Source organism: Pseudophryne corroboree, chromosome 7 (genome assembly GCF_028390025.1).
Source record: "Pseudophryne corroboree isolate aPseCor3 chromosome 7, aPseCor3.hap2, whole genome shotgun sequence".
Taxonomy (NCBI): domain Eukaryota; kingdom Metazoa; phylum Chordata; class Amphibia; order Anura; family Myobatrachidae; genus Pseudophryne; species Pseudophryne corroboree.
Genome location: NC_086450.1, coordinates 266,706,644 through 266,732,053, shown reverse-complemented (window position 1 = coordinate 266,732,053; position 25,410 = coordinate 266,706,644). Strand labels below are relative to the sequence as shown.

The following is a 25,410-nucleotide window of genomic DNA, read 5'->3' as shown; positions in this document are numbered from 1 at the left end:
TTGTTGGGTGCATGCAGGATAAACAGCGAGTCGGTTTTCCGGACTCTAGCCGTCCTGGAAACATAGATTTTCAGGGCCCGGACTACGTCCAGCAACTTGGAATCCTCCAAGTCCCGAGTAGCCGCAGGCACCACAATAGGTTAGTTCAAATGAAACGCTGATACCACCTTTGGGAGAAATTGGGGACGAGTCCTCAATTCTGCCCTGTCCATATGGAAAATCAGATATGGGCTTTTACAGGACAAAGCCGCCAATTCTGACACACGCCTAGCTGAGGCCAAGGCCAACAGCATGACCACTTTCCACGTGAGATATTTCAACTCCACGGTCTGAAGTGGCTCAAACCAATGTGATTTTAGGAAATCCAACACAACGTTGAGATCCCAAGGTGCCACTGGAGGCACAAAAGGGGGCTGAATATGCAGCACTCCCTTAACAAACGTCTGAACTTCAGGCAGTGAAGCCAGTTCTTTTTGAAAGAAAATAGACAGGGCCGAAATCTGGACTTTAATGGATCCCAATTTTAGGCCCGTAGTCACTCCTGACTGTAGGAAGTGCAGAAATCGACCCAGCTGAAATTCCTCTGTTGGGGCCTTCCTGGCCTCACACCAAGCAACATATTTTCGCCATATGCGGTGATAATGTTTTGCTGTCACATCCTTCCTAGCTTTAATCAGCATAGAAATGACTTCATCTGGAATGCCCTTTTCCATTAGGATCCGGCGTTTAACCACCATGCCGTCAAACGCAGCCGCGGTAAGTCTTGGAACAGACAGGGCCCCCTGCTGCAGCAGGTCCTGTCGGAGCGGCAGAGGCCAAGGATCCTCCGAGATCATTTCTTGTAGTTCCGGGTACCAAGTTCTTCTTGGCCAATCCGGAACAATGAGTATAGTTCTTACTCCTCTCTTTCTTATAATCCTCAGTACCTTTGGTATGAGAGGAAGAGGAGGGAACACATAAAACGACTGGTACACCCACGGTGTCACTAGAGCGTCCACAGCTATCGCCTGAGGGTCCCTTGACCTGGCGCAATATCTTTTTAGCTTTTTGTTGAGGCGGGACGCCATCATGTCCACCTGTGGCCTTTCCCAACGATTTACAATCAGCTTGAAGACTTCTGGATGAAGTCCCCACTCTCCCGGGAGGAGGTCGTGCCTGCTGAGGAAGTCTGCTTCCCAGTTGTCCACTCCCGTAATGAACACCGCTGACAGTGCTAGCACGTGATTCTCCGCCCATCGAAGAATCCTTGTGGCTTCTGCCATCGCCATCCTGCTTCTTGTGCCGCCCTGTCGGTTTACATGGGCGACCGCCGTGATGTTGTCTCACTGAATCAGCACCGGTTGGTTTTGAAGCAGGGGTTCTGCTTGACTCAGGGCATTGTAAATGGCCCTTAGTTCCAGAATATTTATGTGTAGGGAAGTCTGCTGACTCGACCACTGTCCTTGGAAGTTTCTTCCCTGAGTGACTGCCCCCCAACCTCGGAGGCTTGCATCCGTGGTCACCAGGACCCAGTCCTGAATGCCGAATCAGCGGCCCTCGAGAAGATGAGCACTCTGCAGCCACCACAGCAGAGACACCCTGGCCCTCGGGGACAGGGTGATCAACCGATGCATCTGAAGATGCGATCCGGACCACTTGTCTAACAGATCCCACTGAAAGATCCTTGCATGGAACCTGCCGAAGGGAATTGCTTCGTAAGAAGCTACCATCTTTCCCAGGACTCGCGTGCAGTGATGCACAGACACCTGTTTTGGTTTCAGGAGGTCCCTGACCAGAGATGACAATTCCAGGGCCTTCTCCTCCGGGAGAAACACCTTCTTCGGTTCTGTGTCCAGAATCATGCTCAAGAACAGCGGACGCGTCGTAGGAATCAGCTGCGACTTTGGGATATTCAGAATCCAGCCGTGCTGCTGTAGCACTCCCCGAGATAGTGCTACTCCGACTAACAACTGCTCCTTGGACCTTGCCTTTATAAGGAGATCGTCCAAGTACGGGATAATTATAACTCCCTTCTTTCGAAGGAGTATCATCATTTCGGCCATTACCTTGGTAAATAACCTCGGTGCCGTGGACAGACCAAACGGCAACGTCTGGAATTGGTAATGACAGTCCTGTACCACAAACCTGAGGTACTCCTGGTGAGGTGGGTAAATGGGGACATGTAGGTAAGCATCCTTGATGTCCAGTGACACCATAAAATCCCCCTCTTCCAGGCTTGCAATAACTGCCCTGAGCGATTCCATTTTGAACTTGAACTTCCTTATATAAGTGTTCAAGGATTTCAAATTTAGAATGGGTCTCACCGAACAGTCTGGTTTCGGTACCACAAACATTGTGGAATAGTAACCCCGTCCCTGTTGAAGGAGGGGAACTTTGATTATCACCTGCTTAAGGTACAGCTTGTGAATTGCCGCCAGTACTACCTCCCTTTCCTTGGGAGTAGCTGGCAAGGCTGATTTGAGGTAACGGCGAGGGGGAGACGCCTCGAACTCCAGCGTGTATCCCTGAGATATCACCTGTAGAACCCAGAGATCCACCTGTGAGCGAACCCACTGGTCGCTGAAGTTCCGGAGACGCGCCCCCACCGCACCTGGCTCCACCTGTGGAGCCCCAGCGTCATGGACTTAGTGGAAGCAGGGGAGGATTTTTGTTCCTGGGAACTGGCTGTCTGGTGCAGCTTTTTCCCTCTACCCCTGCCTCTGGGCAGAAAGGACGCGCCTCTGACCCGCTTGCCTTTCTGAGGACTGTACTTGATAATACGGTGCTTTCTTAGGCTGTGAGGGAACCTGAGGTAAAAAAGTCGACATCCCAGCTGTTGCTGTGGATACGAGGTCCGAGAGACCGTCCCCAAACAATTCCTCACCCTTATAAGGCAAACCTCCATGTGCCTTTTAGAATCAGCATCACCTGTCCACTGCCGAGTCCATAATACTCTCCTGGCAGAAATGGACATTGCATTAATTCTAGATGCCAGCCGGCAAATGTCCCTCTGTGCATCCCTCATATATAAGACGACGTCTTTAATATGCTCTATGGTTAGCAAAATAGTATCCCTGTCAAGGGAATCAATGTTATCTGACAGGGTATCAGACCAAGATGCTGCAGCACTACACATCCATGCTGAAGCAATTGCAGGTCTCAGTATAGTACCTGAGTGTGTATACACAGACTTCAGGATAGCCTCCTGCTTTCTATCTGCAGGCTCCTTTAAGGCGGCCGTGTCCTGAGACGGCAGTGCCACCTTTTTTTGATAAGCGTGTGAGCGCCTTGTCCACCCTAGGGGATGTTTCCCAACGTAACCTGTCCGTTGGCGGAAAAGGGTACGCCATTAGTAACCTCTTAGAAATCACTAGTTTCTTATCTGGGGAACACCACGCTTCTTCACACAATTCATTTAACTCATCAGATGGGGGAAAAGTCACTGGCTGCTTTTTCTCCCCAAACATAATACCCTTTTTAGTGGTAACCGGGTTAATGTCAGAAATGTGCAACACATTTTTCATAGCCGTAATCATGCATCGGATGGCCCTTGTGGACTACATTTGTCTCATCCTCGTCTACACTGGAGTCAGACTCCGTGTCGACTCCGTGTCGACATCTGTGTCTGCCATCTGAGGTAGCGGGCGTTTTTGAGCCCCTGATGGCCTCTGAGATGCCTGGGCAGGCGCGGGCTGAGATGCCGGCTGTCCCAAAGCTGCGTCATCGAACCTTTTATGCAAGGAGTTGACACTGTCGGTTAATACCTTCCACATATCCATCCACTCTGGTGTCACACTTGTCGGCACCTGCTCCGCCTCCACGTAAGCGTCCTCCTCAAACATGTCGACACAGCCGTACCGACACACCACACACACACAGGGAATGTTCTGACTGAGGACAGGACCCCACAAAGTCCTTTGGGGAGACAGAGAGGGAGTATGCCAGCACACACCAGAGCGCTATATAACAGAGGGATTTACACTAACACAAAGTGAATTTTCCCCCAATAGCTGCTTATATCACCTTTTGCGCCTAAATTTATGTGCCCCCCCCTCTCTTTTTTACCCTTCTTGTAGTGTATACTGCAGGGGAGAGCCTGGGGAGCGTCCTTCCAGCGGAGCTGTGAAGAAAAAATGGCGCCGGTGTGCTGAGGGAGATAGCCCCGCCCCCTCCGCGGCGGGCTTCTCCCGCTTTTTTAATACTGTGTATGGCGGGGGATTAGGCACATATACAGTTTAAAACTGTATTGTGTGCACATTTGCCAAAAAGGTATACATATTGCAGCCCAGGGCGCCCCCCCCCCCCAGCGCCCTGCACCCACCAGTGACCGAAGCGTGTGGTGTGCTGTGGGAGCAATGGCGCACAGCCGCAGTGCTATGCTCTACCTTATTGAAGACCGGAGTCTTCAGCCGCCGATTTTCTCCAGGTTCTTCAGTCTTCTGGCTCTGCAAGGGGGACGGCGGTGCGGCTCCAGGAACGGACGATCGAGGTCGGGCCCTGTGTTCGATCCCTCTGGAGCTAATGGTGTCCAGTAGCCTTAGAAGCACAAGCTAGCTGCAAGCAGGTAGGTTTGCTTCTCTCCCCTCAGTCTCTCGTAGCAGTGAGTCTGTTGCCAGCAGATCTCACTGAAAATAAAAAACCTAACAAATACTTTCTTTTCTAGTAAGCTCAGGAGAGCCCACTAGATGCATCCAGCTCTGGCCGGGCACAGATTCTAACTGAGGTCTGGAGAAGGGGCATAGAGGGAGGAGCCAGTGCACACCAGATGTAGTACCTAATCTTTCTTTTAAGAGTGCCAAGTCTCCTGCGGAGCACGTCTATTCCCCATGGTCCTTACGGAGTATCCAGCATCCACTAGGACGTCGGAGAAAAGCCTTTACTCCGTATTGTGCGGAGTCTCCTCTCCTCTAACCTGAGCGAGTTCTCTGTGTTGATCTAACCAAAAATAGGTCCTGCGCAAGATCTGTATATTGTCCCCTTATATATTTGTAAATGTTGATCATGTCCCCTCTTAATCTCCTCTTTTCCAGTGTAAACATGCCTAGTCTTGCAAGCCTTTCCTCGTATTCCAGCGTCTCCATACCCTTAATTAGTTTGGTCGCCCACCTCTGAACCTTTTCTAGCTCCGGGATATCCTTTTTGTAGTATGTGCCCAGATTTCTACACAGTATTCAAGGTGTGGCCTCACAAGTGATTTATATAACGGGAGTATAATACTCTCGTCCCTAGCATCAATTCCCCGTTTTATGCATGCTAATATCTTATTAGCCTTCTTTGCTGCAGTCCTACTTTGGGTACTACTGCTTAGTTTGCTATCTATGAGGACACCTAAGTCCTTTTCCAGTACAGAATCCCCTAATTTTACCCCATTTAGTAGGTAGGTGTTATTTTTGTTCTTGTTACCACAGTGCATTACCTTACACTTGTCTGTATTGAAGTGCATTCTCCATTTCGCTGCCCAAGCTTCTAATTTAACTAAGTCGTTCTGAAGCGACTCAGCATCCCCCTCCGCATTTATAACTTTACACAATTTGGTATCATCTGCAAAAGTTGACACCATGCTCTCTAAACCTTCTGTTAGGTCGTTAATGAAAATATTGAACAATAGCGGTCCTAATACTGAGCATTGTGGCACACCACTTAGCACTTCAGTCCAATTTGAAAAAGATCCATTAACCACAACGCGCTGCTCCCTATTATCTAACCAGTTTTTGACTCAAGTGCATATTGTGCTTCCTAGCCCTGTTTCTTGTAGATAAGTCTCATGTGTGGTACAGTGTCGAATGCTTTGGCAAAATCTAAAAAGATTACATCCACCTCTTTATCCTGATCTAGGTTTGCGCTTACTGTTTCATAAAAGCCAAGTAAGTTGGTTTGACAGGATATGTCCTTCATAAACCCATGTTGATGCCTTTTAATTACCTTATTGACTTCAAGGAACTTCTGAATACTCTCTTAGAATACCTTCCAATACTTTCCCCACTATAGATGTAAGACTAACTGGTCTATAATTACCTGGTTCAGCTTTACTTCCCTTTTTGAATATAGGCACTACTTCCGCTATACGCCAGTCTTTGGGAACCATACCTGATATTACTGAATCCTTAAAGATCAAAAATAACGGTTTTGCAAGTGCAGAGTGAAGCTCCATTAGAACCCTTGGGTGAATACCATCGGGACCTGGTGACTTATTAATCTTTAAATGTTTTAATCGGTCACAGAGTACTTCCTCGCTTAAATAAGTACCTAACATTCAACACATCCCTGATAGCCTCTATCAACAACTGCACCCCCCTTGCAAGAGATGCGGACCCCCGCAAAACATCCCCATCACCATCTGTAGTGTCAGAATCAGTAGGTATCCGTGTCGTCTTGTGTTACCTGCACAAGGACACGTTTGTGGGGAAATATAGTGGGGTGACCCAAGGTACCTGACAAAGGCCATACAGCCATAGGGGACTGCAATACCTGGGTTGCAGATTCATTACTGGCAACCCTGTCAGAAATCTGAGAAATCCAAGTCTTGATAGAGGAAAACCACTCTGGTTCCCTTGCTGGAATCTGTGCTAAACCAGTGCTACCCTGATTACATGGAATGGGATCATCCTGGGAGGATAAATCCTCTGCACCATATGACACTGTATCCCTGGACATTGCTGCAGGTGACCACCAAACACACCACACACACACAGGTTAGGGTAAGACAGAGTTTCCCCCCCAAGAATGTCAAGAGAGACAGAGATTGGAGCCAACCCACACCAGCGCTTTTTTTACAAGGAGAAACACCTTATCTGTGCTGACTTGTGCTCCTTAATAGGACACACAGTCAATATATCAGCCTCCCCTCCCTTCTACAACCCCCTGGTACCGTAATACAGTAAACTGGTGTGTAGGGACCAGAATCTTCCTTCAGCTACTGCATGCAGGAAAATGGCGCTGGATCGCTGCAGGGTCCGCTCTGAGGAGAAGCTCCGCCCCCTTCATGGCGCTGTCTTCCCGCTCTTCTGAAGTTTAAACTGGCCTGAGGAGTTGTGCTGGCTGAGATCCCTTGACCCCGACAGGCTTGCTGACCAGTGTGAGGGGTAAGCGCTGGCCCAGGGCGCCCCTCACAGCGCCGCGCAGTGTGCCTCTGGTACCGTCCAGGAGCGCGGTAAATACCGCTTGCTAGGGGGGGGGGGGGGGTTGGTGACCAACTCACCACTTGCTTCGGCTCTGTAAGGGGTCGGCGGCATGCCGCTGGGGTGAGTGGTTCCCCTGTGGCGGAGACCGATCAGCCCCTCTGGAGCTCAGTGTCCAGTCAGCGGAATCAGTGGCTCAGACCCCGCAGGGCAGACACTGCTCCCCCCCTTAGTCCCACGCTGCAGGGAGGCTGTTGTCAGCAGCCTCCCTGTAAAATAAAAAACTCTAAACTAAACTTCTTTAGGAAAGCTCAGGAGAGCTCCCCTAGCTGTGACCGGCTCCTCCGGGCACATTTTCTAAACTGAGTCTGGTAGGAGGGGCGTAGAGGGAGGAGCCAGCCCACACTATTAAACTCTTAAAGTGCCAATGGCTCCTGGTGGACCTGTCTACACCCCATGGTACTAATGTGGACCCCAGCATCTAGGACGTAAGAGAAATGTTAATCATGTATTAGAAACCTTGATCAACCATGTTTCACTTCTACATGGTGACTGCATAGTGTGTACTGGAGCAACAATTAATTGGATACAATCCCTAAACACAATACATCATTTCATTGTTCAAATGACTGCAGTGTGTGTATGCTACAAATACTGTTTTCTGGTACTACTGTATATGAATAAAACCAATATTTTACAGGTTATTATTCCTATTACATCAGAATATATGTAGATAGACTCAATATATTAATACAGGTTGAGTATCCCATATCCAAATATTCCGAAATACGGAATATTCCGAAATACAGACTTTTTTGAGTCAGAGTGAGATAGTGAAACCTTTGTTTTTTTGATGGCTCAATGTACACAAACTTTGTTATATACACAAAGTTATTAAAATATTGTATTAAATGACCTTCAGGCTGTGTGTATTAGGTGAATATGAAACATAAATGAATTGTGTGAATGTACACACATTTTGTTTTATGCACAAAGTTATAAAAAATATTGGCTAAAATGACCTTCAGGCTGTGTGTATAAGGTGTATATGTAACATAAATGCATTCTGTGCTTAGTCTTAGGTCCCATCACCATGATATCTCATTATGGTAAGCAATTATTCCAAAATACGGAAAAATCCGATATCCAAAATGCCTCTGGTCCCAAGCATTTTGGATAAGGGATACTCAACCTGTACATACAAAGTACACTCAGAAATAAATGAAATTGAAAATAAGGACAAGTTAATGTTAACCATTAGTGTTAATTAAATAAATCTGAATAGTAAAAGAAAACGGAAAATGCAAAAGCACTTTTCAGAGAAACACACACACACAAAGGTGGAGTTACGCATTAGCACTCGGCATGTCACTGGCATTAAACATTTTCAATAAAAACACTTTTTTAATAAGTCACGGCACCATGCCAGTACCAACAGCATAATAAAAAACAGAGTTTTTATTTAAAAAATACAAATTGGTTTAAACCAGCCAACCCTGCAGCTGACACAAATAAATGGCTGTATATCTGTTGCCCCAAGCTGAAAGGTGTCACATGTGCCACAAATGCCAGTGACATCACGCACCTTGGAGGAAGAGAGGGTGCGAATCCAGGAGAGGCGAGTTCAGCAGCCTGCACTGTGCTCCCCAGGGCCGCCATTAGCTGTAGCCTGTCAGCCTGTTCAGAGTGGAGGTGACACGAGGGGAGACAGAGTGGGGAAAATTGCAGCACTCTTTTTTTGTTTGTTTTTGTTTTTTGTTTAAGACTGACAGGCTGCCTGCAGAACTGCACTGGCGGATAGGGGGACATGGAGATCTGTACTAGGGGAGAGATAATCTGAGGGGGATGGAAGTTATTTAGTGGCTAAAGGGAGATGATCTATTTTGGGGGGTTAATCTGTGCTAGGGGGAGATAATCTGTTTGAGGGGGAGGGGAATATTCTATGTTAGGGGGAGATGATCTGCTTGAGCGTGTAATGATTAATTATTCTAGTTTGTGAAGTTTGGACAGTACAATAAGTCTACAAGGTGATATATGAAGGAAACTGGATAATCTATTAATCACCAACTGCTAAGCAACTGTCACATAAAAATGTGGGTATTCAATTAGTTGTAATTTACAACAGCTGATTCGTCAGGGGCTATTCAATTAGCCCCAATAACCGGAATTTAACAGGGATTATGCTTCGGGTGCCTAAGGTCCCAAAGCATAATCCGCAATAAACACCCATCAGTGGGCGGGTACACAGGATGTGCTCAGCAACGCAGGGATCTGCATCCCACTTCATAGGCCATCCTGCCCCCATGATGAAGGAGGAAGGTGACAGCAATCCGCAGCAATGCAGGTGCGCTGCATCTGCCCACCTCCTGCCTCCTTGATAACTTTTGGTGATATTGGTATTCATATTAGTGAACAAGGTAATTATAATGCTTGACAGATTCCAATAAATACACCCCCAAAAGGGTATGTAGCAAGATAAGAGAAAGCCAACCTTTATCTAAAATGGTATGAATATGTATATCAGAGTGCTAATCTCATAAATAGTCCATAATAATACACAAAATAATTCAAAAGGTTATGGACACCAGATTGGTAACCTTATCCAGAATAATAAGGGTATTTGCAACAAAGTGTCAATCTCAAAACAGTCCAAAAATGAAAGACAGAGGGGTATATTCAATTGCGGCCGAATTCCGGCGTGAATTCGACCGTTTTTGGATTCGACACAATTCGACAGGCGAAACCCTCCCGCTGGGACCCGAATTCAACATATTCAATAAATAACGGATTCGACAGTCCCGCTGTCGAAAAACAGACCAATTGATGAATAGTGGGCGGCCTGGATTCGACTTCATGGACAGCACAAAGGTGTTAAATAAATCCTGGAAAAAATTGCATGGGGTCCCCCCTCCTAAGCATAACCAGCCTCGGGCTGGTTGTAAAAACACGGGGAAAAAATGACAGGGGTTCCCCCGTATTTTAACAACCAGTATCGGGCTCTGCGCCTGTTCCTGGTGCCAAAAATACGGGGGGACAAAAGACGTAGGGGTCCCCCGTATTTTTAACACCAGCACAGGGCTCCACTAGTCAGAGAGATAATGCCACAGCCGGGGGACACTTTTATATTGGTCCCTGCAGCCGTGGCATTAAATTACCAACTAGTCACCCATGGCCGGGGTACCCTGGAGGAGTGGGGATCCCTTAAATCAAGTGGACCCCCCCTCAAGCCACCCAAGGGCCAGGGGTGAAGCCCGAGGCTGTCCCCCCATCCAAGGGCGGCGGATGGGGGGCTGATAGCCTTTTGTGACAAAAAAAAGAATATTGTTTTTTTGTAGCAGAACTACAAGTCCCAGCAAGCCTCCCCCGCAAGCTGGTACTTGGAGAACCACAAGTACCAGCATGCGGGGGGGAAACGGGCCCGCTGGTACCTGTTCTACTACAAAAAAATACCCAAATAAAAACAATACACACACACCGTTATAGTACAACTTTATTACATGCATGCACTCCAACATACATACATACATACTTACCTATGCTGACACGAAGAGTCGGTCCTCTTCTCCAGTAGAATCCAGGGGTACCGGTAAATAAAATTATACTCGCAACAATCCAGTGTAGATCGGTCCTCTTCTGTTTGTAATCCACGTACTTGGAAAAATAAAAAAATGAAAAACACGAACCACGCACTGAAAGGGGTCCCATGTGTACACATGGGACCCCATTCCCCGACTGGCGGGACCCCCCGTGACTGCTGTCAAAGAGGTTCCCTTCAGGAAATCAGGGAGCGCCACATCGTGGCACTCTCCTGATTGGCTGTGCGCGCCTGAACGGTCAGTCAGGCGGCGCACTCGAGATACAATGTAGCGCATAGGCGCTCCATTGTATCCAATGGTGGGAACTTTGCGGTCAGCGGTAGAACACAAGAGTGACCCCACATAACCTCGTGGTCTACCGCTGACCGCAAAGTTCCCACCATTGGATATAACGGAGAGTGCCATGACGTGGCGCTCCCTGATTGCCTGAAGGGACCCTCTTTGACAGCAGTCACGGGGGGTCCCGCCAGTCGGGGAAAGGGGTCCCATGTGTAAACATGGGACCCCTTTCAGTGCGTGGTTCGGGTTCTTCGTTTATTTTTTTACCAAGTACGTGGATTACAAACAAAGAAGAGGACAGATCTACACAGGATTGTTGTGAGTATAATTTTATTTACAGGTACCCCGTGGATTCTACGTGGAGAAGGGGACAGACTGCTTCGTGCCAACATAGGTAAGTATGTGTGTATGTAGGTGTGCATGTATGTAATAAAGTTGTACTGTCACGGAGTGTTCATTGTGTTTTTTTGGGGGGTATTTTTTTTGTAGTAGATATACAGGTACCAGCGGGCCCGTTTTCCCCCCGCATGCTAGTACTTTTGGTTCTCTAAGTACCAGCTTGCGGGGAGGCTTGCTGGGACTTGTGGTTCTGCTACATAAAACAATATTCTTTTTTTTTGTCACAAAAGGCTATCAAGCCCCCCATCCCCTGCCCTTGGATGGGGGGGGGCAGCCTCGGGCTTCACCCCTGGCCCTTGGGTGGCTGGAGGGGGGGACCCCTTGATTTAAGGGGTCCCCACTCCTCCAGGGTACCCCGGCCAGGGGTGACTAGTTGGGGATTTAATGCCACGGCCGCAGGGACCTATATAAAAGTGTCCCCCGGCTGTGGCATTATCTCTCTGACTAGTGGAGCCTGATGTTGGTGGAAAAAATACGGGGGACCCCTACGTCTTTTGTCACCCGTATTTTTTGCACCAGGACCAGGCGCAGAGCCCGGTGCTGGTTGTTAAAATATAGGGGAAACCCCTGTCAATTTTCCCCCCCGTATTTTTACAACCAGGACCGGCTCAAAGAGCCCGAGGATGGTTATGCTTAGGAGGGGGGACCCCATGCATTTTTTTTCAGGAATTGTAACACTTTCAACACCCCTTCCAAATGGAAAACATGCACTGATCTCTCTATATTATTGTAGTTAGTAAAAAAAAAAAAATATTCTTTTAAAAAAATCGATTAAATAAAACTTGTGGCTCCTAAATACAATAGAAAAGAGAGAGATCCTGTGGCGCAGATATGGTATATAATGTATACAATACAGTCCCCTTTATTTCCTTGTTAGGGATAGTAGATTTCTTCCAGGAATGTCGTCGTCCTCTCAAGGAATTCACTCCAGATAAATACCTCAGATGGGAGGAAAAATAAGAATTTACTCACCGGTAATTCTATTTCTCGTAGTCCGTAGTGGATGCTGGGGACTCCGTAAGGACCATGGGGAATAGACGGGCACTCTAAAAGAAAGATTAGGTACTATCTGGTGTGCACTGGCTCCTCCCTCCATGCCCCTCCTCCAGACCCCAGTTAGTGAAACTGTGCTCGGAAGAGCTGACACTACAAGGAAAGGATTTGGAATCCAGGGTAAGACTCATACCAGCCACACCAATCACACCGTATAATTTGTGATAACCATACCCAGTTAACAGTATGAACAACAACTGAGCCTCAGTCAACGGATGGCTCATAACAATAACCCTTTAGTAAGCAATAACTATATACACGTATTGCAGAAGAAGTCCGCTCTTGGGACGGGCGCCCAGCATCCACTACGGACTACGAGAAATAGAATAACCGGTGAGTAAATTCTTATTTTCTCTGACGTCCTAGTGGATGCTGGGGACTCCGTAAGGACCATGGGGATTATACCAAAGCTCCCAAACGGGCGGGAGAGTGCGGATGACTCTGCAGCACCGAATGAGAGAACTCTAGGCCCTCCTCAGCCAGGGTATCAAACTTGTAGAACTTAGCAAATATGTTTGAACCCGACCAAGTAGCAGCGCGGCAAAGCTGTAAATCCGAGACCCCTCGGGCAGCCGCCCAAGAAGAGCCCACCTTCCTTGTGGAATGGGCTTTTACTGATTTTGAATGCGGCAATCCAGCCGCAGAGTGAGCCAGCTGAATCGTGCTACAGATCCAGCGAGCAATAATCTGCTTTGAAGCAGGAGCGCCAACCTTGTTGGCTGCATACAGAATAAACAGCGAGTCAGACTTTCTGACTCCCGCCGTTCTGGAAACATAAATTTTCAAAGCCCGGACTACGTCCAGCAACTTGGAATCCTCCAAGTCCCTAGTAGCCGCAGGCACCACAATAGGTTGGTTCAAATGAAACGATGATACCACCTTAGGGAGAAATTGGGGACGAGTCCTCAATTCTGCCCTGTCCATATGGAAAGTCAGATAGGGGCTTTTACATGACAAAGCCGCCAATTCTGACACACGCCTAGCCGAAGCTAAGGCCAATAGCATGACCACTTTCCACGTGAGATATTTTAGCTCCACGGTCTTAAGTGGCTCAAACCAGTGGGATTTCAGGAAATCCAACACAACGTTAAGATCCTAAGGTGCCACTGGTGGCACAAAAGGAGGCTGAATATGCAGCACTCCCTTTACAAATGTCTGAACCTCAGGCAGTGAAGCCAGTTCTTTTTGAAAGAAAATGGATAGGGCCGAGATCTGAACCTTTATGGACCCTAATTTGAGGCCCATAGTCACACCTGACTGTAGGAAATGCAGAAAACGACCCAACTGGAAGTCCTCTGTAGGGGCCTTCCTGGCCTCACACCAAGCAACATATTTCCGCCATATGCAGTGATAATGCTTTGCTGTCACATCCTTCCTAGCTCTTATCAGCGTAGGAATTACTTCATCCGGTATACCCTTTTCCGCTAGGATCCGGCGTCCAACCGCCATGCCGTCAAACGCAGCAAGTCTTGGAACAGACAGGGCCCCTGCTGCAACAGGTTCTGTCTGAGAGGCAGAGGCCATGGGTCCTCTGTGACCATCTCTTGAAGTTCTGGGTACCACGTCCTTCTTGGCCAATCCGGAAATATGAGTATTGTTCTCACTCCTCTTTTTCTTACTATTCTCAGTACCTTGTGTATGAGAGGAAGAGGAGGAAACACATATACCGACTGGAACACCCACGGAGTTACCAGTGCGTCCACAGCTATCGCCTGAGGGTCCCTTGACCTGGCGCAATATTTTTTTAGCTTTTTGTTGAGGCGGGACGCCATCATGTCCACCTGTGGCCGTTCCCACCGATTTGCAATCTGCTCGAAGACTTCTTGATGAAGTCCCCACTCTCCCAGGTGGAGGTCGTGCCTGCTGAGGAAGTCTGCTTCCCAGTTGTCTACTCCCGGAATGAACACTGCTGACAGTGCTTGTACGTGATTCTCCGCCCAACGAAGAATCCTTGTGGCTTCCGCCATCGCCACCCTGCTTCTTGTGCCGCCCTGTCGGTTTACATGGGCGACTGCCGTGATGTTGTCTGACTGAATCAGCACTGGTTGGTCTCGAAGCAGGGGCTTCGCTTGACTCCGGGCGTTGTATATGGCCCTTAATTCCAGTATGTTTATGTGCAGACGAGTCTCCTGACTTGACCACAGCCCCTGGAAGTTTCTTCCCTGAGTGACTGCCCCACATCCGCGGAGGCTTGCATCCGTGGTCACCACGACCCAGTCCTGTATGCCGAACCTGCGGCCCTCGAGAAGATGAGCACTCTGCAGCCACCACAGAAGAGACACCCTGGCCCTCGGGGACAGGGCGATCAGCCGATGCATCTGAAGATGCGATCCGGACCACTTGTCCAACAGATCCCACTGAAAGATCCTGGCATGGAACCTGCCGAAAGGAATGGCTTCGTATGACGCTACCATCTTTCCCAGGACTCGCGTGCAGTGATGCACAGACACCTGCTTTGGTTTCAGTAGATCCCTGACCATGGTCACTAACTCCTGAGCCTTCTCCTCCGGGAGAAATACCTTCTTCTGTTCTGTGTCCAGAATCATGCCCAGGAAGGGCAGACGCATCGTAGGAATCAGCTGCGACTTTGGAATATTCAGAATCCAGCCGTGCCGTAGCAACACTTCCTGAGAGTGCGCTACGCTGACCAACAACTGCTCTCTGGACCTCGCCTTTATGAGGAGATCGTCCAAATACGGGATAACTGTAACTGAAGTTCCATCATCTCCGCCATTACCTTGGTAAAGACTCTCGGTGCCGTGGATAGACCAAACGGCAACGTCTGGAATTGGTAATGACAGTCCTGTACCACAAACCTGAGGTACTCCTGGTGAGGCGGATAAATGGGGACATGCAAGTAAGCATCCTTGATGTCCAGAGATACCATAAAATCACCCTCTTCCAGGCTGGCAATGACCGCTCTGAGCGATTCCATTTTGAACCTGAACTTTTTCATGTAAATGTTCAAGGATTTTAAATTTAGAATGGGTCTTACCGATCCGTCCGGTTTCGGTACCACAAACAGTGTGGAATAGTAACCCCTTCCCTGCTGAAGGGGGGGTACCATTATTATCACTTGCTGGAGGTACAGCTTGTGAATAGCCGTCAGGACTATCTCCCTCCCCGTGGGAGAAGCTGGCAAGGCAGATTTTAGGTAACGGTGAGGGGGCGTCACTTCGAATTCCAGCTTGTATCCCTGAGATACAATTTGTATAGCCCAAGGATCCACTTGTGAGCGAACCCACTGGTTGCAGAAATTTCGGAGATGCGCCCCCACCGCTCCTGGCTCCGCCTGTGGAGCCCCAGCGTCATGCGGTGGACTTAGTGGAAGCAGGGGAGGACTTTTGTTCCTGAGAACTGGCTGCATGGTGCAGCTTCTTTCCTCTACCCCTGCCTCTGGCAAGAAAGGATGCACCTCTGACTCTCTTGCTTTTTTGAGAACGAAAGGACTGCATTTGGTAATACTGTGCTTTCTTAGGCTGTGAGGAAACCTGTGGCAAGAAAGTCGACTTTCCAGCTGTCGCTGTGGATACGAGGTCCGAGAGACCGTCCCCAAACAATTCCTCACCCTTATAAGGCAAAACCTCCATGTGTTTTTTTAGAGTCGGCATCCCCTGTCCATTGCCGAGTCCATAAGACCCACCTGGCAGAAAATAAGATTTTACTTACCGATAAATCTATTTCTCGTAGTCCGTAGTGGATGCTGGGACTCCGTCAGGACCATGGGGAATAGCGGCTCCGCAGGAGACAGGGCACAAAATTTAAAAGTTTGACCACTAGGTGGTGTGTACTGGCTCCTCCCCCTATGACCCTCCTCCAAGCCTCAGTTAGGATACTGTGCCCGGACGAGCGTACACAATAAGGAAGGATTTTGAATCCCGGGTAAGACTCATACCAGCCACACCAATCACACCGTACAACTTGTGATCTGAACCCAGTTAACAGTATGACAAACGTAGGAGCCTCTGAACAGACGGCTCACAACAATAACAACCCGATTTTTTTGTAACAATAACTATGTACAAGTATTGCAGACAATCCGCACTTGGGATGGGCGCCCAGCATCCACTACGGACTACGAGAAATAGAATTATCGGTAAGTAAAATCTTATTTTCTCTGACGTCCTAGTGGATGCTGGGACTCCGTCAGGACCATGGGGATTATACCAAAGCTCCCAAACGGGCGGGAGAGTGCGGATGACTCTGCAGCACCGAATGAGAGAACTCCAGGTCCTCCTTAGCCAGGGTATCAAATTTGTAGAATTTTACAAACGTGTTCTCCCCTGACCACGTAGCTGCTCGGCAGAGTTGTAATGCCGAGACCCCTCGGGCAGCCGCCCAAGATGAGCCCACCTTCCTTGTGGAATGGGCCTTGACAGATTTAGGCTGTGGCAGGCCTGCCACAGAATGTGCAAGTTGAATTGTGCTACAAATCCAACGAGCAATCGTCTGCTTAGAAGCAGGAGCACCCAGCTTGTTGGGTGCATACAGTATAAACAGCGAGTCAGATTTTCTGACTCCAGCCGTCCTTGAAATATATATTTTCAATGCTCTGACAACGTCCAGCAACTTGGAATCCTCCAAATCGCTAGTAGCCGCAGGCACCACAATAGGCTGGTTCAGGTGAAACGCTGAAACCACCTTAGGCAGAAAGTGAGGACGCGTCCGCAGTTCTGCCCTGTCCAAATGGAAAATCAGATATGGGCTTTTATACGATAAAGCCGCCAATTCTGACACTCTCCTGGCTGAAGCCAGGGCCAGTAGCATGGTTACTTTTCATGTAAGATATTTCAAATCCACCGATTTGAGTGGCTCAAACCAATGGGATTTGAGAAAATCCAAAACTACATTAAGATCCCACGGTGCCACTGGGGGCACAACCGGGGGCTGTATATGTAGTACTCCTTTTACAAAAGTCTGGACTTCAGGAACTGAAGCCAATTCTTTCTGGAAGAAAATCGACAGGGCCGAAATTTGAACCTTAATGGACCCTAATTTGAGGCCCATAGACAATCCTGTTTGCAGGAAATGTAGGAATCGACCCAGTTGAAATTCCTCCGTCGGGGCCTTCCTGGCCTCACACCACGCAACATATTTTCTCCAAATGCGGTGATAATGTTGTGCAGTCACCTCCTTCCTGGCTTTTACCAGGGTAGGGATGACCTCTTCCGGAATGCCTTTTTCCCTTAGGATTCGGCGTTCAACCGCCATGCCGTCAAACGCAGCCGCGGTAAGTCTTGGAATAGACACGGTCCCTGCTGAAGCAGGTCCCGTCTTAGAGGTAGAGGCCACGGATCTTCCGTGAGCATCTCCTGAAGTTCCGGGTACCAAGTTCTTCTTGGCCAATCCGGAGCCACGAGTATCGTTCTTACTCCCCTTTGCCGTATAATTCTCAGTACTTTTGGTATGAGAGGCAGAGGAGGAAACACATACACTGACTGGTACACCCATGGTGTTACCAGAGCGTCTACAGCTATTGCCTGAGGGTCTCTTGACCTGGCGCAATACCTGTCCAGTTTTTTGTTGAGGCGGGACGCCATCATGTCCACCATTGGTCTTTCCCAATGGACCACAATCATGTGGAAGACTTCTGGATGAAGTCCCCACTCTCCCGGGTGCAGATCGTGTCGGCTGAGGAAGTCTGCTTCCCAGTTGTCCACTCCCGGGATGAACACAGCTGACAGTGCTAACACATGATTTTCTGCCCAGCGGAGAATCCTTGCAGCTTCTGCCATTGCCCTCCTGCTTCTTGTGCCGCCCTGTCTGTTTACGTGGGCGACTGCCGTGATGTTGTCCGACTGAATCAACACCGGCTGACCCTGAAGCAGAGGTTTTGCCAGGCTTAGAGCATTGTAGATTGCTCTTAGCTCCAGTATATTTATGTGAAGAGACGTCTCCAGGCTTGACCACACGCCCTGGAAGTTTCTTCCCTGTGTGACCGCTCCCCAGCCTCTCAGGCTGGCATCCGTGGTCACTAGGACCCAGTTCTGTATGCCGAATCTGCGGCCCTCTAACAGATGAGCACTCTGCAACCACCATAGCAGAGACACTCTTGTCCTTGTGGACAATTTTATCCGCTGATGCATCTGCAGATGCGATCCGGACCATTTGTCCAGCAGATCCCACTGAAAAGTTCGTGCATGGAATCTGCCGAATGGAATCGCTTCGTAAGAAGCTACCATTTTTCCCAGGACTCTTGTGCATTGATGCCCAGATACTTTTCCTGGTTTTAGGAGGTTCCTGACTAGATCGGATAACTCCCTGGCTTTCTCCTCCGGAAGAAATACCTTTTTCTGAACAGTGTCCAGAATCATCCCTAGGAACAACAGACGTGTCGTCGGGATCAGTTGGGATTTTGGAAAATTCAGAATCCACCCGTGTTGTTGGAGCACTACTTGGGTTAGTGCTACTCCGACCTCCAGCTGTTCTTTGGATCTTGCCCTTATCAGGAGATCGTCCAAGTAAGGGATAATTAAGACGCCTTCTCTTCGAAGAAGGATCATCATTTCGGCCATTACTTTGGTAAAGACCCGGGGTGTCGTGGACAATCCAAACGGCAGCGTCTGAAACTGATAATGACAGTTTTGGACCACGAACCTGAGGTACCCTTGGTGTGAAGGACAAATTGGAACATGAAGGTAAGCATCCTTGATGTCCAAGGACACCATAAAATCCCCTTCTTCCAGATTCGCTATCACTGCTCTGAGTGACTCCATCTTGAACTTGAATTTTTGTATGTACAGGTTCAGAGATTTTAGATTTAGAATCGGTCTTACCGAGCCGTCCGGCTTCGGTACCACAAATAGCGTGGAGTAATACCCCTGTCCCTGTTGTAGGAGGGGTACCTTGACTATCACCTGCTGAGAATACAGCTTGTGAATGGCCTCCAATACCGTCGCCCTGTCGGAGGGAGACGTTGGCAAAGCAGACTTTAGGAAACGGCGAAGGAGAGGACTTCTCGAATTCCAACCTGTAACCCTGAGATACTACCTGCAGGATCCAGGGGTCCACCTGCGAGTGAGCCCACTGTGCGCTGAAATGTTTGAGGCGACCCCCCACCGCCCCTGAGTCTCTTATAGGAACGAAAGGACTGCGGCTGAAAAGCCTGCGGCTTTTTCTGCTGGGAGGTGACCTGGGGTAAAAAGGTGGATTTTCCGGCCGTTGCCGTGGCCACCAGATCCGATAGACCGACCCCAAATAATTCCTCCCCCTTATACGGCAATACTTCCATATGTCGTTTGGAATCCGCATCACCTGACCACTGGCGCGTCCATAAACTTCTTCTGGCAGATATGGACATCGCACTTACTCTTGATGCCAGAGTGCAAATATCTCTCTGTGCATCTCGCATATAAAGAAATGCATCCTTTAACTGCTCTATAGTCAGTAAAATACTGTCCCTATCCAGGGTATCAATATTTTCAGACAGTGACTCCGACCAAGCCACGCCAGCACTGCACATCCAGGCTGAGGCGATTGCTGGTCTCAGTATAACACCCGTATGTGTGTATATACTTTTTAATGTATTCTCCAGCCTCCTATCAGCTGGATCCTTGAGGGCGGCCGTATCAGGAGACGGTAACGCCACTTGCTTTGATAAGCGTGTGAGCGCCTTATCCACCCTAGGAGGTGTTTCCCAGCGCGCCCTAACCTCTGGCGGGAAAGGGTATAATGCCAATAACTTCTTTGAAATTAGCAGTTTTCTATCTGGGGTAACCCACGCTTCATCACACACTTCATTCAGTTCCTCTGATTCAGGAAAAACTATCGGTAGTTTTTTCACACCCCACATAATACCCCTTTTTGTGGTACTTGCAGTATCAGAGATATGCAAAGCCTCCTTCATTGCCGTGATCATATAACGTGTGGCCCTACTGGAAAATACGTTTGTTTCTTCACCGTCGACACTGGATTCAGATGTCAGTGTCTGGGTCGACCGACTGAGGTAAAGGGCGTTTTACAGCCCCTGACGGTGTCTGAGACGCCTGGACAGGTACTAACTGGTTTGCCGGCTGTCTCATGTCGTCAACCGACTTTTGTAGCGTGCTGACACTATCCCGTAATTCCATAAACAAAGCCATCCATTCTGGTGTCGACTCCCTAGGGGGTGACATCACCATTACAGGCAATTGCTCCGCCTCCACGCCAACATCGTCCTCATACATGTCGACACACACGTACCGACACACAGCAGACACACAGGGAATGCTCTGATAGAAGACAGGACCCCACTAGCCCTTTGGGGAGACAGAGGGAGAGTTTGCCAGCACACACCCAAGCGCTATAAATATATATAGGGACAACCTTAATAAGTGTGTTCCCTTTATAGCAGCTCAAATATTATAAATATCGCCAATAAGTGCCCCCCCTCTCTGTTTTTACCCTGTTTCTGTAGTGCAGTGCAGGGGAGAGTCCTGGGAGCCTTCCTCGCAGCGGAGCTGGGCAGGAAAATGGCGCTGTGTGCTGAGGAGAATAGGCCCCGCCCCCTTTTCGGCGGGCTTCTTCTCCCGGTTTTTTTTTTGGAACCTGGCAGGGGTTAAATACATCCATATAGCCCCAGGGGCTATATGTGATATATTTTAGCCAGAATAGGTATATTACATTGCTGCCCAGGGCGCCCCCCCCAGCGCCCTGCACCCTCAGTGACCGCTGGTGTGAAGTGTGCGGAGAGCAATGGCGCACAGCTGCAGTGCTGTGCGCTACCTCATGAAGACTGAGACGTCTTCTGCCGCCGGTTTCTGGACCTCTTCTCTATTCGGCATCTGCAAGGGGGTCGGCGGCGCGGCTCCGGTGACCCATCCAGGCTGTACCTGTGATCTTCCCTCTGGAGCTAGTGTCCAGTAGCCTAAGAAGCAAATCCATCCTGCACGCAGGTGAGTTCACTTCTTCTCCCCTAAGTCCCTCGTTGCAGTGAGCCTGTTGCCAGCAGGACTCACTGAAAATAAAAAACCTAACAAACTTTTTCTAAGCAGCTCTTTAGGAGAGCCACCTAGATTGCACCCTGCTCGGACGGGCACAAAAACCTAACTGAGGCTTGGAGGAGGGTCATAGGGGGAGGAGCCAGTACACACCACCTAGTGGTCAAACTTTTACATTTTGTGCCCTGTCTCCTGCGGAGCCGCTATTCCCCATGGTCCTGACGGAGTCCCAGCATCCACTAGGACGTCAGAGAAATGGACATTGCATTTATTCGAGAGCCCAGCAGGCAAATGTCCCTCTGGGCATCCCGCATATATAAGACAACGTCTTTAATATGGCTAAGTGTTAGCAATACGGTATCCCTGTCCAGGGTATCCAACCCCTCTGACAGAGTATCTGTCCATGCTGCAACAGCACTGCACATCCAAGCTGAAGCAATAGCCGGTCTCAGTAGAGTACCAGAGTGTGTATACACAGACTTCAAGATACCTTCCTGATTCATATTCGCAGGTTCCTTTAGAGCGGCCGTATCCTGAGACGGCAGGGCCACTCTTTTAGATAAGCGCGTCAGGGCCTTGTCAACCCTAGGGGAGGATTCCCAGCGTAACCTATCCGTTGGCGGGAAAGGGTACGCCATTAGTATTCTCTTGGGAATCACCACTTATCAGGGGAAGACCACGCTTCTTCACAGAACTCATTTAATTCATGTGACAGGGGAAAAGTCACTGGCTGCTTTTTCTCCCCAAACATATTTACCCTCTTGTCAGGGTCAGCCTCTGAAATGTGTTATACATTTTTCATTGCAATAATCATGTATCGGATGGCCTTAGTCATTTTGGGCTGTAATAGTGCCTCATCCTCGTCGACGCTGGAGTCGGACTCCGTGTCGACATCTGTGTCAACCAACTGAGATAGTGGGCGTTTTTGAGATGCTGATGGCCTCTGAGGCGCCTGGGCAGGCCCGGTTTGAGAGCCCGGCTGTCCCCCGGCAGCAACAAAATCAAATCTCTTATGTACAGGTTGAGTATCCCTTATCCAAAATGCTTGGGACCAGAGGTATTTTGGATATGGGATTTTTCCGTATTTTGGAATAATTGCATACCATAATGAGATATCATGGTGATGGGACCTAAGACTAAGCACAGAATGCATTTATGTTACATATACACCTTATACACACAGCCTGAAGGTCATTTTAGCCAATATTTTTTATAACTTTGTGCATTAAACAAAATGTGTGTACATTCACACAATTCATTTATGTTTCATATTCACCTAATACACACAGCCTGAAGGTCATTTAATACAATATTTTTAATAACTTTGTGTATTAAACAAAGTTTGTGTACATTGAGCCATCAAAAAACAAAGGTTTCACTATCTCACTCCCACTCAAAAAAGTCCGTATTTCGGAATATTTGGATATGGGATACTCAACCTGTAATGAGTTTACATTGTCATTTAAGACCTTCCACATATCCATCCAATCAGGTGTCGGCACAGACGGGGCCGACACCACATTTATCTGCACTTGCTCCGCCTCCACGTAACCATCAAACATGTCGACACAGCCGTACCGACACACAGCACACACACACAGGGAATGCTGACTGAGGACAGGACCCCACAAGGTCTATGGGGAGACAGAGAAAGAGTATGCCAGCACATACCACAGCGCTATATACACAGGGATACACACTACCAGAAGTGAATTTTTCCCAATAGCTGCTGTATCAATACACCTTTTGCCTAAATTTATGTGCCCCCCCCCCTCTCTTTTTACCCTCTTAGTGCCAGGAGACTGCAGGGGAGAGCCTGGGGAGCGTCCTTCCAGCGGAGCTGTGAAGAGAAATGGCGCTGGTGTGCTGAGGAAGAAGGCCCTGCCCCCTCAGCGGCGGGCTTCTGTCCCGCTGTTTCTGACTAAAAAATGGCGGGGGTTTTACACATATACAGTCACAGACTGTATTATGTGTCTTTTTTATGCCAAAGGTATTCTTATTGCTGCCCAGGGCGCCCCCCCCCCAGCGCCCTGCACCCTACAGTGACCGGAGTGTGTGGTGTGCAGTGGGAGCAATGGCGCACAGCTGCGGTGCTGTGCGCTACCTTAATGAAGACAGGAGTCTTCAGCCGCCGATTTCATCACCAACTTCTGATCTTCTGGCTCTGCGAGGGGGACGGCGGCGCGGCTCCGGGAACGGACGACCGAGGACCTTTGCCTGTGTTCGAACCCTCTGGAGCTAATGGTGTCCAGTAGCCTAAGAAGCGCAACCTAGCTGTTAACAGGTACGTTTGCTTCTCTCCCCTCGGTCCCACGTAGCAGTGAGTCTGTTGCCAGCAGATCTCACTGAAAATAAAAAACCTAACATTACTTTCTTTACTAGCAGGCTCAGGAGAGCCCACTAGGTGCATCCAGCTCTGGCCGGGCACAGATTCTAACTGGGGTCTGGAGGAGGGGCATGGAGGGAGGAGCCAGTGCACACCAGATAGTACCTAATCTTTCTTTTAGAGTGCCCAGTCTCCTGCGGAGCCCGTCTATTCCCCATGGTCCTTACGGAGTCCCCAGCATCCACTAGGACGTCAGAGAAAAATTCTTAGTGTAACACTGTTAGATCTAGATGAAACACACTTTTAACATATGATGTCGCACTCACATTCTATGATAAATATGTATGCCCATCATCCTCCACATGTCTGTTCCTCCTTCACCGCAACATATGTGGCTCAAATAAAGAGAAATATTTAGTGCAACACTGTTTGTTTAAAAGCGAAAATGGATTTATTACAGGGTTACACTCACATTTATTAAAAGAAAACAAAGCATATAGAACCTCCTCAATAGGGTAAGATGATTCTCACGACAGCGAGATTCGGAAGTGGTACTTGCGTTCCTAAATAGACAAACCAAGTAGAAAATCCCTTCTAATATAAATAGATATGCTATTAGCAATCAAAAAAACACCAAAAAATACATGTTTTAAAAAAAAAAAATTAGATCACGTCAGAAAAATGAGGCGGAATGAAATTGACGAAATGACTGTCGAAAAGCACTGTTGTTGAATCGACATTCTTCAATTGAATATACTTTTGTCGAAAAGCCGCATTTTAACATTGCAGACATGTCGAATTGAAAAAATGTCGAATTGAAAAAAGTCGAAAATGAAACGGCAGGTTTTTTGTCGAAAAGTACTGTATTGAATTGTCAAATCAAATTCAACAGGTTATTGTGTCGAAAATGACCCGGTTTTCGACAATTTCGGCAATTGGACCGCAATTGAATAAACCCCAGAGTGATTAAAATAATTCTAAAACCCAAATACACCCTTTGGGGGTGTATTTATTGGAACCTATCAAGCATTAGAATTACCTTGTTCACCAATATGAATTGTTTGTAAGATTGGCATTTTTTTGGTGCATATATCCACAATTTTGGAGACAAATTTTTTTACACCTTTCCTGACACCCATTTGGGGATGCACCTATGGAAAATCTCTTGCACTAGCTTATTGATGTCAAAATCAATCGACTTCTGCACCTCTCCTAGTAGCTACATCTCTTTATGCTAACGGGCTCAAATATTTCAGTTCCACACATGGACACCTTTTATATTCTGAGTATAAGCCAGCCCGCCTCTCTCATCCTATGTCCGCTGTATACCATTATATGGACAGCAGAAGGTGGGGCCCTTTACCCATACTATCACTTTCTCCCTTACCTCCTTCCAGTACTCTTTCATCCACATGCCAGATTTTCTTCTCTGCAATGCTCCAGTAGCAGAGAAACTGTGTAAACCAGTTGGAAAGGAGAAGTACTTCTAATCTCGGTATCTGTCATTAACCACACACTCTCTCATTTGTTATCATGGATCCTTTACGGCCACATATCACTAGCTACGCCCAAACTCGTTCGATCTTGGAAGTAAAGCAGTGAAAAGCCCAATATTCCCTAGATGGGTGACCACTAGGGAATATTGGGTGCAGTTATTGATTTATCTGTGAAAATTACAAAAAGCAGAAGTGTGGGAGCAACCTTTGACACTTACCATTTTCTCCTTACCTATTAGTCTCATT

At 48.2% G+C, this 25,410-nt stretch overlaps 1 protein-coding gene across 1 annotated transcript in view; it reads right to left on the bottom strand.

Moving 5' to 3' along the window:
* Window positions 1-25,410, bottom strand: part of PFKL (phosphofructokinase, liver type) — an 800,878-nt gene that overhangs the window by 434,815 nt on the left and 340,653 nt on the right. The window lies entirely within an intron of this gene.